This window comes from Anser anser (genome assembly GCF_964211835.1).
Source record: "Anser anser genome assembly, chromosome: 18".
Classification (NCBI taxonomy): Eukaryota; Metazoa; Chordata; class Aves; order Anseriformes; family Anatidae; genus Anser; species Anser anser.
The window spans coordinates 6,560,201-6,574,961 of NC_139739.1; positions in this window are offsets into that span (position 1 = coordinate 6,560,201).

Below are 14,761 nucleotides of genomic sequence, written 5' to 3' on the forward strand. Positions count from 1 at the left end.
CCTCCTGTGCTGCCAGTAAAACCCGCTGTCCCACCAGCGTGCTCGCAGTGGTGCTGGTACCCAAAGTGATGGGATGAAAGCTGAGGAGAACGTTCACTGTGCTGCCATCATGGCTCTGCCTCCAGTGCAGGCCCCGAGCAGCCGCTGGCAAAGCCGCCCCATGGCTGATCGCATCCTAGGACGGAAATGGCAGCTGGAGAGTTTCCCCGGGAGGTCACTGGTTCACTGTGGGGCCACAGGGGTCAGTGCCACCCGCGGGTCGCTGCCGGAGGGCTGGGGCGATGCGAGCAGATGTCCCCGGCACAAAGACACCACTGTATCGAGAGCTCTCGGCAGCGGGCAGAAAAGGAGCCGAGGGTTTGGGCTGTGCCGGAGCATTCCCTCCAGCATGGGTGGAGGGCAGGGTGGCTGAATGGCTCCTCCAGCCCCAGGAGGACGCGGAGGTGCCCAGGCCAAACCCGTGGAGGTGCAGACGTGGATGGGGCCACCGTGGCGCTGGGCAGAGCCCCCTAAAAGCAGCGGGTTCGGCCCCCCCATGGGGCTGCTGCGGTCCCGCCTGGTGGGGCTGAGGGCCCCCAGCGTGCCAGAGGTCAAAACCACCGGGCCAAGACCACTGGGCACGGCAGGTTTCAACCCAAACCAGAGCTCGGCCTCGGGTGCGGCCTGAAGCCGGCCTGGCCCGGCCTCGCCGCCAGCGGGAGGCCCCGGCGCGGCCGCCGGAGGGCAGCAGAGCCCCGGCCGCGGCCCGGCCGCCACGGAGGGTGGGGGGGATAGCGGGGGGCAAGGAAAAACAAGTAAAGGAGGAAGAGAAAAGAGAGAAAGGAAATGAAGAGAAAATAAATTAAAAAAAAAAAAAAGAGAGAGAGAGAGAAGTAAAAAGAGAAAAGGAAAAATGAAAAGTAAAAAATGAAAAGAAAAAGTAAAAAGGAGAAGAAAAAGAATAAAAGAAAGAGAAAGAGAGAAAGAAAAGAAAAAGAAAATAAGAGAAAGATTTAGGAAAGAAAATGAAAAACTAAGTTGGGCAGGAGCAGTTTTTGAATGCTAAAGCCATGGCCATGCCTAGATTTGAAAAATGGGAATAACGTTAAGAATAATTTATCTCAGACAAGCCCCGCTGTTTAACAGCTCGAGAAACACAATAAAGCTGTTGAGAAGGGACTCCTCTTTACTTGCTGATTCAAATCATACATCAAACTTGTGTGTAACAGAAGGCCACTGCCTCCCACAGCCCCAGAATAGCTGAGGGGAAGACTCAACCCTTATCCCTGAGGGCTTTTCTCTAATGCAACTTTCTGATTTATTAATAAAGAAATTTCTCTCCTCAACCCCAAAGTTTAATCAGCAATGCCCCTGCACAGCTGTGGGCCAAGAGAGCAGGCCCTGGGGATCAGCCCCTTAGCTCAGGTGGAGCTACTCCAGCCGATGCTCTCTACCAGGAGGTAGGCAGGTGCTCCTAGCTTCTTCTTGCCTTGCCACAGCCGCTGGAGCTGCCTTTTGCTTCTCAGATGGCAGGCTAGGAGAGGACAAATCCCAGAGCTGCCTCGAGCCCAGCCACCTTGCTTTTTCCATCTCCTCTGCCAGGTGCATGTGGTGCACGAGCTAGGCTGAACCCAGAGCTGCTGGAACAACAAGCCTGGGGGATGCCTTGTCAGGGCGAGGAGACTCGTCCTGGCTCTCCATGTTCCAGCAGTTCCTGGTAAGCTCAGTGCTGTGGATCACTTCCTTGCTTTTCCCTGAAATTTCTAGACAGGGGGAGTTGGCTGGCCCTCGTGGGGCTGTAACAGGCCAGGAAGGGATTTAGGACAGCCAAAGCAGGGAGTACATGGCACTGCAACAGTCTCTAAGAAGGCAAGTTTGTGCTAAGAATAGGAGAGGCTATTAAAGCTGGATGGTATGTGGAGGATTTCTGTAGGCATGTGCTGGGGCTGTAAACTGGGAAGCAGTCTCCTGCAGTACAAGTTATTACTGGCCTCGTGGTACCAACAAGATTATTACAAGAGCTGCCAGAGCAGTTCCCTGTCCTCCACCCAAATTTCTGGGGTTTGGTTTGGGAAAAAAAAAAAAAAAAAAGTAATAATAAAACAAAATCCCAAACCTCTGGCAAGATTTATTATCCTGTCAGCAGTGAAACCCTAACCTGATATTGGGTTGCCAGCTCTGGTGGACTTGTTCTTCAATAATATAGAAGGGATCTGGGATGTGGGATTTTTTGTTTATGTGTGTGTGTTTTAAGGAGCTTTGAGCTTGACTGCACACCAAAACAGTCAATAAATAAATAAATAAATAAAATGAAGCCCAGTCCTGGCTTTCGCTGGAGTAGTGATCTGTCTGCTCCAAGCAGCTTTCAGCAAGCACAGCTTGGCAGAGGAATTGCTGGCCCTCTGCATCGACAACAAGGCCACTCTGTTGCAGTGGGGACCAGACTTCACAAGCTCCGCAAGGAACTGCGTCAAGATTTATGGGTTCTGCTGCTTGGCTTGTGGTGGCTTCTTTGGACTTGACGTGAGGAAACACGCTTCCTGGGGAGAGGCCTTCCCACCCCACATCTGAAAAGCCAAACCCAGCCAGTGTGTTTGCAGCTGGAAACCTCGGGAGTGAGAGGGTCTCACTTGGGCTCAGACATTCAGCGTGTTCCTGTCCCTCAGAACAAGAGGTGATTTGAGGGTGGGAGCACCTGTGATGCCTGCAGAAGCCTGTCTGTATGCAGAGCCCCTCCTTTGAGCTTCGGAGGGTGGAAGTGCCCTATTGCCACTCAGCTGTGCTGCACAAACCAGTGTTCTCTGACCAGTGACATGCTTCACCTGCGGAGTAGGACAGGGAGCTTGGTGATAACAGGGCAACTCGGTGACAATGTCTCCCTCCCATCTCCAGCCAATTTGGAGAAACTGATGGCTACTGGGGATCTGGGGCTGTTTTTGTCTGGCGAATGTGAATTTATGGTGCTGGGTGGTCTTAATGTGGAGCCTGTTCATTACCAGCTGTGTAAAAGCATCTTGCATCCTGCGGCTCCTCTGCTCCTGGGGACCCAGCCTCCTGCTCCAGGTAGGTGGGGAGGCAGCTACATGCTGCACACGTCGGCTCCTGTGCATCGGCGAGGAGGCAGAGCCATAGGACGGGTTTGTTTGTTTCTGAAGTTGCCAAGTAATGGGGTAACTGTGGCCAATGAAGGCTTGTGGTCATGAAATTATGCTGGTGCCTTGAAACCCTGCCTTCAAACAGAGCTCGTGGGGAGGGATTTCCCCAGAAGCACTGGTAGCTCTTTGTCCCACTTATTTGCATCGCTGTGCTTGAACTTATCTGAAATGTCATCATTATGCTCAGCCCAGGCTTGTAACTGCTCTATTTTTCTGAGCACATAAAAGTAAAGGTGTTTTGCAGCAACTACCTGCTTTAACAGTCCCTTTTTCCACTGCTGTGTTCATATGCCCTTTTTTTCCTCGTTTGCCATGAAGTCCTGCCCCCCATCACGAATGTGCACAGCTCAAGCTGGAGTCGATGGCCTGTTAGGAAAGATCCCAGAGCTCTGCAGGCACCTGTGGTTAGAGAGCTCCCCGTTCCTCTGTGTAATGGGTGAGCACCACCCAGGAGAGGACAGCAGGCTCTCAGCCCGGGCTCATGAGGATCTCAAGTCCCACATCACTTGTAGCAACCCTCTGATGGCCCAGCTTGGGAACAGGAGGCCAGGAGTGAGCGGGACCAGAGTGCTAGTGGGCCACAACAGTGTTCCCAGGCTGCAGTGAATGTGGGTGTAAGGAAACAAGCAGAGTGGAGCAACTTCGCAATGATATTGGTTGCTTAGCTGTCTCTTCCTCCTGAGGTACCCACGTACCTGGGGAATTCCTGCTTTTCCTCACCCTGGGCCTCAGAGGGGTGCAGATGTCTCTCCTCAGAGCATTTCTAGTGCTCAGCAATGCTTGCACAGCACCACAGTGTCCATCTCCCTCGTCCATCTCCCCATCTCCCTTCCTTTTCCGATGAGGAAGATGTGAGGGGGACGTTGAGGTTCCCTCAGCACGTGAGTGTGGCGGGCAGGGGGACTAGCACCGCACCGAACACAAGTGAGAGGCCCAGCCCTGGGCCTGCAGCAGGCAGGAGCTGACTGTGTTGGTGAATGAGGCTCCTCGCTGGGTCCTGGGCCTGACTTCACCGCTGCTCTGTGGCTTCCTCTGTTACCTCAGCCCGCATGGGATGTGGGCAGTGCCGAGCCTGTGCGGGGGCCGGGTGTTACAACGAGAGCTTGTGAAACAGCTCAGAGCTGCTCTATCGGTAGCAAGCACTGTGTCTGGGCCCTCAGGATAGCTTCAAAGAAGAAACTGCACATGGATCCTATTCTGGTCTCACGAGAAACACAATGCCTTGTGTATGCTGCTGAGTCTTGAGTTGAAAGAGAAGGGGCTGAGAGCAGCTTGTCAGGAACGCACTTTCTTCATCTCTGCTGGCTCTGGAAGGCTTTCATGAAAACGCACAACAAGGATAAACAAGTGAGACCAGAACCCTTCTAAGCAAAAGCCATGCTCAGGCGGGTGGAGTTTTGCAAGGTCTTTGCTACCCCTCCCCTGCAAAACACGTGCCAACCACTTGGCACATCCCGTGCTGTAGGAATGAAGTCATGTCCCCATCGGCCTCCAGCTCCTTGGGGTGCTGCTGGGCCCCACCACGGGACGGCCCTGCCAGGGGAGCCAGCCCGCTGCTGCCCCGAAATAGCTTCGTTCTGGCAGCGTGGGGTGGTGGAGCCCGACTGCTATTCTTAACCCTTGGGTCAAGCAGGGTAGCAGTGATGCAATGGAAAAGCTTGGTACCGTAGTCCCACGTGTGCTGTCACTGGGGCTGTGAAGCGCAGCTCATCCATCAGCTGCATCCAGACCTGCATTGGGCTCTCTGCAGCAAAGGGTGACGGCCCCAGTGCTGCTGTGCCCCTGGGGGATGAGCAGCTTCTCATTAGCAAAGTGAAACGTTCTTCAGCACGTTGTGATCTGATTGTTGTGTGCAGCTAGGTCAGGCTTCCTCGCCTCCCGTGCCTCTGTAGGTGCAGGGCTCCATGCTCGGCCCTGTCCTGCCTGTCCCCTCGTTGTGGGACATGGGGACTGCAGCTGTGCTTGCTGGCACCTCCACGGACCCTGGGCAATGCCTTTCAAGGGTACGGTCCCTCCTTCCATAAGTAGCTGGGGAATGACTGATATGGGCTGGCTCGGCCAGTGCTCACCAGGAGACGTTGATCCCTTTGCAATTCCTGGCTCCTTGGGTCCCGGCAGGAGGCCGCCAGGAGAAATGGGCATGACAAATATCCAAAGGGGCCACACGCAATGCTCCTGGGAGTGCTCTCCAGCTCCACCTGAGCCACGCAAACACAATTGTGGCTTTCAGTTTTAATTCAAGCCTGCTTCCTACTTGCTTTTCCATATTGCGAAGCGTGAGCAAACACCTGCAAACGGGCTCCAAGTGGCAGAACTGTCTGGCTGCCCGTCCTTGTGGCGTGCGTATCGCTATCTCCAGCTTTGTTTGGGCTTGGCTGGACTCGGCAGGTGCGGGCAGCTGGGCTGCCGGGGGTGTGACCGCGGTGCAGATAGCAGGAAGAAAGCACAGCATTGTTCTGCAGCTGCGTCAGGGCGCTGGCCTCACCTGAACCCAGCTTCTGAAGCAGGCGGGTATAGCTGGGTGTGAAGCGCTCTGACAAATGCTACGGAATAATAATTCAGTAGCAATGAATATCCGTCATAACACTGAGTTTTTGGAGGTGGACACTTTGGGTTGCTCTTCCCAGTGCTGAAAAAGCTCAGCTGCTGCAGAAGACCAACTGGTGCAGCTGCTCTGTCTGGCTGGGCCCATCTTTATGGGCAGAGCAGCAAAGACAGCGCTGCTGCTGGGCTTCCTCCTCCGCTTGTTTCCTCTTGCAGTCAGGAGCGTAGGTTTTTTTTTAAATGGCAGAGCAAAAACCTATGCAGTCATTAGCCAACCACAATTCAGGCAAGGTGAGCAATAGAAAAAAAAATATATATATATTTTTATAAGAAATTAACTCTAATCTCGCCTCTTATATCTATTGCAAATTATGTCGCTAAGGACTTGTACTCTAAGCTGGTGATGAGCAGCCCCTTCTGGTCACTGCTGTCCTGTGATGGGAGGATGAGGGGAGCAGCAGCCAGCTGGGGAGCTGAAGCTCTGCAGCAGTGTCTGCCTCGAGGGCTTTCCTCTGCACACTTTGCTCTGCTCTCCAGCTTCTCTCCTTGGGCCACCAGCCAGGGAATCAGACGTATTGACCGATGGGCTGGGTTTGTTTTTCCACAGCCTGTTTGAATTGCACCAGGACTATTAGCGAAACCGAGCCTGCTCATGGCCTCGGGTTCTGCAGATGGCAGGGGCCTCAGCTGCTGCTCCTGGGCTTCCTGGGATGGGCGAACATCTTGCACAGGTTTCCACAGTGCCAAGTACAAGGTGACCACACTGTAACTGCTCATACAGATAAATTAGCCCTATAAGCAACAGCAGTGCTGTGTATTTGGACTTGCAGATGAATGGGGTAAACGTGTGATCGCGCAGCTGGGGTCACTGAGCTCTCCGGTGTCCCTGCTCTGAAATAAGGACAGGAATGTGCCATTATTCTGGAGCGTGCCACTGTTTGGCTAGTGCTTTGCTCTGGTCAAGAGGCACATGGCCAAGCTGGAGCAGTTTTAAGATACGTCCAAGTCTGGACCTCCTGAATGTTTACTTGGAGCTGGGGCCTTTTGGTTCGGCTCTGCGCACACCCACAGGCTGAGGATTTACCCTCTGGAGCTTCTGCCCTGTGCTGCTCTTCCCGATAAACAACCATCCTTGATCTTCAGCCCGATAAGGCTCCGGGAAGCAACTCGTCCTGGCTTGATAAAAGTAACTGTGCCGGTACACAGCCCTGCACTTGTGGGCACGGCACTGGGAGCTACATTTGCCTCTGCTGCGGGCTGGATTCGGCTCGTACCCGGCTGTCTCTATTGCTTCTCCCATCCCAGCAAAAACAAATGCAATCTGCTCGCATGTATGCTGCAAGAGGCCTGCCAGGAACAAAGAGGAACTCAAATATTTGTGTTCGGTTGTTACTCTTTCCATTCAGGCAATACATGACAAGCTTCTGCAGAGCCTGCTGGTGCAGGATTTCCACCGTGCTGGCTCTGGCTTTGCAGTCTCACCAAGCTGAAACACCTACAAGTAACAATTGGGTTCTAAGTTGGGGGAAATTACTGAGTGTGATTGAAATGCGGCCTTTGCAAAAAGTCCTCAGACTTTTCCTGTGTCAAATGGAAAGTGTCTGCTCTTTGTGCATGGTTTCCTGCAGAAGAGCATTTTCACCATGAATTTCGGAGCTCTGTTACTGATTTCTGCCCCACTGCCTGGGATGCAAGCTGTCAGCCTGCATGCAAATACTTCGGAGTGCATGAAAAAAAAAAAAAAAAAAGCCTTTTGTTGGAAAGTCCCAAGCTCAAAGCCACGTGGAGGCCTCCGTTTCTCTGGGACTGGAGCTCTTATTTTCATTTGGCTGAGCTGACGAAGGAGCCAAAGAGACTTGCTAAGTAATTAATTTGTGAGCTGCAGATCTCTGCTTCTTGGTCCCTGGGAAGCTGCTATGCTTCAGCACTTGGTAAAGCCAGGAACGGGACAGTGAAATGTTCAAGTATGAACTCAGAAATGGAGCTGCACTGGTGTCACTGGGCCTCTTGAAAGCTGGGGGATAAAGGTGGGAAAGGCATATCCACTTGTGTGGGATTTCACAGGCCAGCCTGCCAGGCCAGGAGTTTGAAGAGGCCCAAGCAAGCCCATGGGGGGCTTTCTGCCTTGTCCTGGGGGCTCTCCTTGTCACCACACAGCTGGTTGGGTTGTTTCTGGAGCAGGAGTCTGTAGCAGAGGGAGGGACAGTGGATATTTCTGCCATGGGTACCCCAGCTGGCTCTGGATCGTGCCCAGAGCATCCCAGTCCTGCCAGCCTTTCCTAGCATCAGCCTGGGCTGGGTAATCTCTTTTGCTTAACAAATTCTGATTGCTTTCTCAAGTTAATTTGGGATTTTTCCATTAGTCCCACTGTGAGGTGGTTTTTTTTTTTGGCTCAGAAATTTCTTATCAGGAATTCGTTAGCCCTGAAATGTAAAGGACTGAGTCTTCAGGCTTAAATACCTTTTATAATTACCTCCTCTTTGTGCTGTCCTTTGGAAGATATCTCTAGTGTTTCATTTTACACAGTGTGCAGTATTCCCCTGATTTCTATGCTATAACATAAAGTTAAATCATCTCTACTTGAGCTAACTGAAAAAAAAATTAAAATTTTGAAGAACTTCAGGAAAAAAAAATAGTGTCAGAGACGAGCTTTTCCTGGCTTGCTTTTTTGTCGTACTCATAACAGGCAACAGAGACAAGAAGCACTGTTTGTCTGCTTCAGCTGCTGTCTGCATTTCCAAAAAGGATCAATTTTGGCAGGCACCTCTAGCTCCCTGCTTCTTACTGAGGTCACTTCTGAGGCCGTGTAAGAGCTGAGGAATCTCCCAGTAGCCTGTGTCCCCAAGTGCTCTGTCGTGCTCTCCTTCCAGGCTCCATCTGACACTTGAAAATCATGCCTAGCGGGGATGTAAGAAAAGTAAATATGAAAATGTAGATGTTCCAGGCAGAGTGCAAAAGGTGGGTAGCCTCTTTGTGGCCCACCTTAGAAATGCTTAAATTCAGTTTATTGGCATGGCCTGACCCCGACATTTGCTGACATTTGAGGCGCTGGGTAGCAGAGGGCTAAGTCCTTTACCTTCCTGGGTCCCTAGCACTGGCAGGGGGTTAAGGTCAAAGACACGAGGGTGCAGGGAGAAAACTTTGCCAAGCAGCTTTTCTTTTTCAGCACGTATGGAACTTAGGTTGAAAACAATCCCTTTGCACAGGTTATGCATATATCATTGTCTAGGTAAAACCAGTTGATTGATAACTGCTCCTGCAATCAGCACAAGCAGTACTGTTGGAAACTTCCTGGAAAACACATGTACACAGCCAACCTGTTACAGCGAGCTGGTTGATAAGGGGCATTACACTTTAATGAAGTTAACGTGTAAACAATTAAGAGGCCTTGGTTTCTCGGATAACAGCAACGACAACAAAACCAAAAAAAGAGCAGGCGTTATGTAAGTCAGCAGTGCATAAGCCGGTCATTATGTGCAGTTACAAAATAGGTTTAATGCCGTCTTTAATCATTGCACTCCGTGAACCTGGAACATCCTCATTACTTATGTTCTCCTGAAGTTTTTCACCTCTTCTCCCCTGCCAGAGGTAATCGGGCAGGTATTCCAGCAGCCTTGTAGTCTTCATTCCCACCATCAAAATAGTCTAATATTGGCAAGTCTGTTAAAAGCCGAAGGGCTGGCAAGAGCTTTGCTAAAGAAAAGCAATGAACGGCTAGCCTAAATCCAGAATATGGTGTGCTATTCAGGACCTATTGGCAGGGATGCTGAATAATTCACTGCTGCTGCCATGCATAGTGCTGTCTTTATGCGGGTGATGCTGCGCTGTTTGAGGGAGAGCTGGGATGTTTCCTGCGTGATGCAGACGGGCATGTGCCTCTTCTGTATCATGAAAGAAGTGGCTAACTGATTATAGGGAGGGCATCTGATTCGTTATGCAACAGCAGATCTCTATGACTCAGATAAGAACATACTTACGTTGTTAAAATGGTACCGTTTGCTTCAGGGCCTATTTGTCTATGGTCTTTCTAACTGAATCCAACCACAAAGAATTTCTCTAATCAAATTAGGCTGGTTTGACATGAGTGGGTCTGCGGACTGCAACTCATTCTTCATGACAGGGCTGACTTTCAGTGGCTGATAATGGCTGTATTTTGGTTGTTTCTGGTATATATGTATGTATATATATATTCTGTATTTCTTTGAATGCTGTTGGGGTGTCCTATTTGCCTATAGAGGGACCCTTCCTCTGAAGCTCACTGTAAGCAAAATTAAACCTCACATCTACAAAGACATAATCCCCCTAGCTCTCATTCATATGCAATGATCAGCATGAGACTTGCACACAGGAGAGAAAATGAGCGTGCACCTTGCTATGGCTGTCCTTCCTGCTCAGGTATAATGGCTCGTTTTGTGTCAGCATCATAGGGATAGTGCTCTGGGCCTTATGCAACATCTGCACCCATACATCTAGCAGCAGATTTTTTATCATGGCCTAATTTGGTGTCCCATGACACATTAAACTGATGCCACAGGGGTTACATATCTTTCAAGTTGATTCTGTTCCTAAGTATGCTGGCTGGCATTAACCTGATCCTCTGCTGGTGCAGGTCAATGAAGTCAGGTTTGCTGCTTCTGACTGAGACTCTAGGTTTGGATATGAGCAAGATGTTAAATTCTCTGGCTTTTGCTCTCAGGAGGGTAGGCTGCGAGATCAGACTGTTAGTCTGGTCTTAAAACTTGTGACCTGAAGTCTGTGAAGTGCTTGGAATTCATTTCATGTTAGTTTAGAAGTTTGTCTGTTGACAGAAAAATCTGGTTTTCAATATAAACCATGAGATCTGGAGGAAGTTATGCCACACAAATCTTAGTCTTATAAACCAGAAGATAATTTCATCATCAAGAAAATAAGTTATTTTAAAACAAACAGTTGAAGTGTTCCCCTCTTTCCCCTTGATGCCACTTAAATTGCATTCTTTTGCCTGTTTTTCCCCTTTATCCATATGTCGATTCTGGAGAATAAAATCCCTATTAACATCTAACCAGAATTGTTGAAATGATGTAAATTAAACCAGACTGGCTGTGATGTTTTACATGCAAAATGCATTGCATTGCTCCCTGGGCTTAGGTCTGTATTATTATGGTTATAGAAGAGAATTCAAACAGGCCACCGGGATGTCAGATATGTTAAGTGTCAGGTTGAGACTGAATACCAAATTAAAAATAATGGAGCATTTTCCATCCCCTGCAAGTCCCCCAGTGGACAAGCTCTCTTCTGCCAATCCCCTTGTGCTCCTCTGGATTTATGCCTGTTTAAGAAGAAGCATCCCAGGTGCTTTTATGGCCTCTGCTACTGCAGTCAAGCAGTGCCCCCCAGTATTTAATGTATTTCATCGGCTCTGCTCTGCAATCCCACCCTCCTCATTTTACAGAGAGAACAGGGGCATAGAGAGGTTCATCTACACTATTTAGTTAGCCAGTATGTCATACTCTTGTAGCTGCAGAGGTGGAAGCACCCTGCGCAGAGCTTCCCAGGCAGTTCATGGCAAAACAGGGGAGCTTGAGGCCACGTTTCCAAAGTCCTGGGTGCAGTCAGACTTCACTGCCCTGTCCACAGGGTCAGCTACACAGCATAGTGTTCCTGTTAGAGTTAAGCAAGCGTATAACCTTTTCGTAGAAGGGGGACCAGTTAATAGTGGTTACAGTATTTTTATCAAGTGGTTCATTTAAGGCTACTTTCTGGTTTCTGTCTTTTCACCTAACGTTGTTTATTTGCAGTAGAATAAAATGGAACTGTTTTTCAGTACAAGCTAGTATTAATAGTTTGTTGCATTTGGTTATGCTTTCTGTAATTGGATTATATTAATGCTGCTATTCAAGCCTCGGAGCTGCAAAAAGTGTCCCATCCTAATGACACAACCTCAGCTCAGGTCCCCTATTAATAAGAGGGTGGGTACAACTCTTCCTTAAAAGTTTCTCAAGAGCCGAAAAGATGATGTTGGTGTCCTGCTTGTTATGGTATGTTAATTTTAAACGTGCTCTTGTCAACCAACAGCCCAATAGCTTTCCTTCCCTCTGGGTTTTGTTAGGTTAATCCATGAGTCATGGAACATTTGACTAAATTTCATGAGTCATGGAAAACCTCTGTAGTCTTCATAGCTTTGAATGATCTTGTCCAGTACTGCCAGGTCGAGTGCCTTCCCAATGCCTGGATGTACCGTGATTGCATCCTGTAACACTTTATAGTGTCAATAAAAACAAAATACCCTGCTGGGAAACATTAGGGTTATCCTGGCTTATTAGCTGAACAGCTCTCCCAGCTTGCACCTACCCAAGGGAAGCATTAACTGTGGACAGAGAATTCCTAAATCATGGTTAGCCTTTTTTCTCCTATTTTCATTCAGCTTTTATTATTTTTTTTGACTGGTGACTGTACCCTGTTTTACCTGACAAAGGGCAAATGACAACAGGGCTGCTTGCTGAGACACATACATTTCTGATCTTTAATTGGATGTAGCAATTACTGTATTATAGTTGCTTCTGAAATCAAAGTAGTACAGAAATAATTATGAAAAATTAAGTCTTCAAAGACCTTGCCATTTACACAGATGAGAGGAAAAGGCAGGCATCGAGAGGAGTTAAGTAACTAAATACCTTTCAGAAATGCACCTCTCATTTGTGAGGCAAGAAGTCAGCAACTAGAGAACTTCAAGCCCAGTCAAGTGCTTCAGCAAAACTGCATTTCTGGGTAGTTGTCTTCTGTTTTCCTAGAGCAAAAAGCTCAGATATTTGAAAAAAAAAAAAAGAAAAGAAAAGAAAAGAAATTAAAACAAACAAAATGAAAAAAGCACTCTTATTTTATTGCTTCCTGTGCTTCAATCTTCCTTTGCTGTGAGGCATAAGTGCTGGGGTACAGATACGGGCAGGTGGGACATCTTAGGAAATCTAGTGTAGTTTTGTTGTTCTTGTTGTTGGTTTATTGTTTGTTTTGTTGTGTTTTGTTTTTTGTGTGTGTTTTTCGTTTGCTTGGTTTTGTTGTTCTTGTTCTTTTTTTTTTTTTTTTTAATGTATAAAATGATCCCAGAGGCATTCAGCACTAAAACTTTTCTGATGCTGTGCTGAAAACCTTTTCTCCCCTCGTTGCTTCAGGTGTCAGTGTTGAAGTACTGTCCCTCTCTGGTTTCCTAGAAACGTGCAAGGACAAGGGATCATTGCTTTGGAGGATTGCAATGGGTGTGCTGATCCCAGCTTCTTGCCGTTGCAAACAGCAGTGTCGAAACTCACTACAATGTTCATCTGCGCCTAATTTTATATTTCTGTGAGGCAGTCAGGTGAAAAAGGTTTTTTCCCAAGCGCTCTTTCTTTGTGTCTATAGGAGCTGGAAAAGGATGATAACATCCAAGGTCTGAGTTACTCCTAACTGCTCATCTTGGGGATTTAGGAGAGACGTTCTCAGCTTCTGCCCCAAATTAGTACACTGAAGACAAATCACAGAAAGCAGGAGAGAGCTGAGCATTATGCAGCCTGCTTGTCCAAGGCCACGCTTTGACCCTGCCTGTGTTGTTCCTGCCAGATATTTGCCCAAACTGCTCCAAAAATGCCCCCACAGTGACGGTGCTCTGCTGCCCGGGGAGCCTCTCCATGTTGGCCGTGCTGTATCTGGAGAGAAGCCAAGCCTAAAGGCTGAGTAGACATTCTCTGAAATGTACGACTCTGTAGATTTGAACTATAAGGGACACGACAATCCTCCTCCTCCTTCTCCTCCTACCGTGAGGTGAGAGATTATTTTTAACACAGAGGTCACCAAACCGAGGGGTGGTGCTGAAGCGTATTGGGGCTGCTGGAGAGGATGTTGTTGACTTGAGAGGGTTTTGGAGCAGGTCCCAGAGGAGCAGGCTGCAGGCTGAGTCAAGGCCCATGTCCCTTGTCTTCCCCAGGAGGGGTCTGAGGGGCCCCATGGATGTCATGGACCTGGGTGAGGAGGATGAAGGTGGTGGGGACTGAGTTGTTCATACCCCGGAGGGAGCCCACGTCTTGTAAGGAGCTGCACGACGATACCTGCTGACTTACGGACAAGCAGTGTGTGTTTTGGCAAGCGATAGCTTCCAATTAGCCTGAAAACAGACTCCTCCGAGTGGAAGATTTGCAGACTCTCTCTTATTTATTGGCAAATCGCAATTTAATATAATCAGTTGTTTGACAGGCAGGTTAGGTAATGGTCCTTGATGTGGGCACTAACAGATTTGAACACTGAGTACAGCCCCCAGAGCCCTCTGCCAGCAGCTGAAATGCATCTGATATTAAAATGTAAGGGAACCTATGAAGCCCCTTGCCAGAGCACCTTGCTGAGTACATTAAAACACTGCCTTCAATAATTCATGAAATCTGTTCAGTGAGCTGGAGTCTATGTGTGGGGAGGGGGGTAATAAAACATCTCAGACCTGGCCTGCCAGGATAATTGAGTGGCTGGTTAAATCTCTCAACAGCATTAATCAATAAAGGGGCCCACAGTGTAAATAAATCCAGAATGTAATATGACAGGGCTGGGGAAGTGCATGGAAAGTGATTCTTCCTCTCCCGCATATGACGCGAGGTGCCATACTGCTAGAGCAACTGGCATCTGAGTGCACTCCATATTCTGAGTTCCTTGCAGCTGAGTTCAAACATTCAGCCTTTCCAGCCGTGTTGGCCCATGTTTAGATGTCACCTAAATGTCTTTGATTGAGCTATGTGTGTGAGGGGGGAGCAGCTGGCTGTGAGCAGTGGGGAGTGCTTTCTGAACTCCATCGTTTAATTCAGTTTCCATCACCAAAAGCTGATGCCGTGAGGGGGGGATCGTTCCCTCTCTCAGATAAGAGTACTTCACCAGTCAGAATGCTGTTCCTGCAGATCCTGTGTGAGGTATGAACAAATACTCTTAACATAGCTTACACCACTGCTGTAAATTTACATATGTTTTCAGGACGCCAGATAAATTTACTCGTTCAGCCTCTCCAGGAAGGTAACGCGACATGGCTGTGTTCAAAGCACACATCTTTTCCCACTAAAATTCCACTGAGGTCTGTGCTTTACCCTTCCTGTAG